At 31.3% G+C, this 3,585-nt stretch overlaps 1 non-coding gene across 1 annotated transcript; it reads right to left on the bottom strand.

The window, feature by feature from the left end:
• Window positions 1–223: 223 nt before the first annotated feature.
• On the bottom strand, window positions 224–342 carry LOC131934446 (5S ribosomal RNA). Its single transcript, XR_009385747.1, has one exon. It is a non-coding gene; the product is annotated as a 5S ribosomal RNA (ribosomal RNA).
• Window positions 343–3,585: the final 3,243 nt, after the last annotated feature.

Consider the following 3,585-nt stretch of genomic DNA (forward strand, 5'->3'; position numbering starts at 1 on the left):
TTTAATTTGGGCAGAGTGGTCATCTTTCCTTTGGTTTTTAAGGGGTTTGTTTCCATGGGTGGGGAGGGTCGAGGTAGCCTACCGTGAAGGCACAAAAGAAACAAACAAAAAATATTTCGATATTACAAAAGTGTTCACAGGTATGTGGTGAACTTAGGAAAGAGTACAGGTGGTAAGAATAGGTGTCCAGTGGGGTAAAAACAAAAGACAAAAGATGAAAAAAAGTCTACAACACGTGGTGTTCCCAAGCGGTCACCCATCTAAGTACTAACCACGCCCGACGTTGCTTGACTGCGGTGATCGGACGAGAACCGGTATTTTCAACGTGGTATGGCCGTAGACATCGGTGTGAGAAAATTGGGGCTTATAAATATACTCAAACGAAATCAGCAGTTATTCGTCCTTTTCTGGCTACAATAATGATTTCACTGCTTTCCTCATATTATTTCAATAATAAAAAACGCCCTAAATCGCCACAAAAGCGAAACATTGTTTTAATATCGAATACTATGTGCCTTTTTTTCCCTCTACAGCCATTGGTCGCTATTTTTAACCTGAGGCGGTAACCACCGGTAGACTTCCCTGAGCTACTAATTTTCGAGCATCGCGCGTTGTAAAATACAAAATAAATACATTTTCCCCATTTTCCTTGACTAAAATCAGAAAACCAGGTGCCCCCTGCATCCGACCTGTCCTTTAACTATCGCTTTCATGTGAAATGATCTATCGGAAAGGCGATACTTTAACTTTTTTGGGTCTCCCGCTCACTCACTCCTTCCGAAACATTCTGCACGAATTCATTCAATTTTAATCCAACTCATCACATAGATCTAGATCTAGCCGCCTACAAGTCTACTAATTTAATGTTTGAGAAATAGTTCAATGCTTTTCATTTATTAATTATTCTTTTAACCTTTTCCCACGACAACTGGCACATTTATTTTCAGTCTATTAATATTCTGGCTTTATTTTAAAACACGCAACTAGGCGTCGATCTAGAATTCTAGATCTAACGCTCTAGCTTAACTAAAATAATATAAACAGGAGGGTGGATCTATTCAAAATACTGTTTCAAAAATTACAATAATAATTTCACGGTGAAAAAAAAAAGGCAGGCGATCCATGGTAAATTAAATGCTAATTAAGGATGTTGCTTAAAAGGTTAGGTTGGCCTGGGACGCCAGTATTTCTCTAGAGTCTAGATCTAGAATTTCTAGATTCTGTAGGAATGAGTAGCCTAGGTATTAATAATTGAATGCATTAGTAATTATTAGTAGCTAACATAAGATTTAGTTCAGTAAAAACTAATAGATCTAGATTTTAGGTCCAATGTTGGCTATCAGACTTGATGCTTGATTGTAATGATTATTAGGTTTGAGCAATTAATTTTTTTAAACATTTTTTTAATTATTAGTATTAGTGAGAAGTCATCATTAGTGGGAGTAAATTTACTTCTTTCCAGTCTGGTTCTGGGTTTCCTTGTAGCCTATATAATCTAGATCTAGTTGGTGATAATATTAATAAATATTGTTTCCCATTTTAAATACTCAGGCGGTTTGTTTGAAAGTCTGACCGCAGCTCCATATTCATTGACTGTCGAAGCACCGCATAAAATGAATTAGCTTATATCCAGGGCTGGCCTGGTCTGCCTGTTATTGTGACTGAATTGTCCTACAGACAAGACCTGAAGAAGCTCTCGTTAAGTAATAAGTGTACAGCTTGCTTTTAGCCTGGCGCGGGGATCTTTCACCGGCCACTTTAACATTCTGCGACAGGGCAGGCCTTTACTTTAAGCTTTAATCTTAGCTGGTTCCGCTTTAACACAGGGTATTCTTTTGTCTTTAAGTATACCGCTTTCTTTTATCAGCCTGTAAACCCTGTGTCGGCTACCGGTATCTCATCCGCCAGGGCAAAACAATTTCCAGTTTTTAAATTAAGCTGGTGTCATTTTTAAAACCAATGATTAGGATTTTGGCACAATGCTTATTTTTCTATATACACAAGATGAATTTCACATCATTTTCTGATTTCAGTTTAAGTTTGAAAGCATGTAAAATGTCAATTTGTCCTGCTATGTGATTTTTCTTCATTTATTTTTTGCTAACCCATGGCATCACATTATGAAGGCTCTACTAATATCTTTAGGCTGGGGCCAGTACCTTAACCGACTGTCGTCAAATGAAAAAACTGACAGAAGAGCGCAATTTAATACACACAACAGATATATATGTATCCGAACAAACAAATAAATATATTGGAACATATATACATACCTTTATATATACACACTGATATATACATATATATATATATTTACATAATAAATACATTATATATGAATATATCTATATATATAATTTATTTATTTATACATATATATATATATATATATATATATATTTGTATTATATCCTTATATATTATGAATATATATATTAATTCTTATATGATATATATTTGTAAATATAAATTATATATATGTGTGTATATATATATCCTTCTGTTTGCTGGGGTAGAAAAAAAAAACTTATAATTATAATATTCTGAAGGATATTATTTTACTTGAGCGTCTTTCGTCTACACTCAAATATATATATTTGAATATACATTCAAATATATATTCAATGAATATACATTTAGACACACATGTAAATATATATATATATATATATATATATATATATATATATATATATATATATATATATATATATATATATACACAAAACATGCATATATATACATACGTATATATAGACATATATACAATATTCGTCTATTCAATATTTTTACATATATATATATATATATATATATATATATATATATATATATATATATATATATATATATATATATATATATATATATTTATATATATATATATATATATTTATATATATTAAAAAAAATATACATATATGAAATACTTTTTACACATATTTATTTATGTTTCTATAATATATGGAAGGATATTAATTTACTCAAGTGTCTGCCTTGGGTGTTTATATAAAAAGAGAAGGGTTGAACTAATGAGAGGAATAAAAAAAATCTTTATATTCAATCTTATTTATTTATTTTGTATATGTTATAGACTGGCATACATTTTTTTCTCTCTGGTTTATGTGAAAGGAGCTTGCAGGGATTCAAATTATTATTTTTTGCATTGAAATTCATTCTTTATTAATCACAGCTATGTTGCAGGCATATAAATACTTCCCTTTGGGCTCAAGTTGCTTTGAAAGAATCCTTGTCAGTATAGAACTAGTACCAGGACCATAAATGTATGCCCCAGGGCAAATGTTAAGAAAACCTCATCATTTTACAACTCCAACTGACCAAGGACTTAAGAAATGATGCTTCTGCGCAAACTTTCTCGTCAGCCGGTAAGAGATCAACCTCCTTTTGATTGTTTAAATTTTAATCTGTGCTGAAATCATTGTGCGGGCTGGCAAAGAAAACCATGAACTTCTTGAAAGCTGTGTACTTGAGCTCATGTTATTTTTTATTTTCTGTAATTTGAAAAAAAAAAAAGTATATATATGATAATAAAAAAAAAAGTTCAGAGTATTTAATTGTTGTTTT

Source organism: Physella acuta, unplaced genomic scaffold (genome assembly GCF_028476545.2).
Source record: "Physella acuta isolate Inbredline_101_S28 unplaced genomic scaffold, ASM2847654v3 ptg002827l, whole genome shotgun sequence".
NCBI classification, from domain to species: Eukaryota; Metazoa; Mollusca; class Gastropoda; family Physidae; genus Physella; species Physella acuta.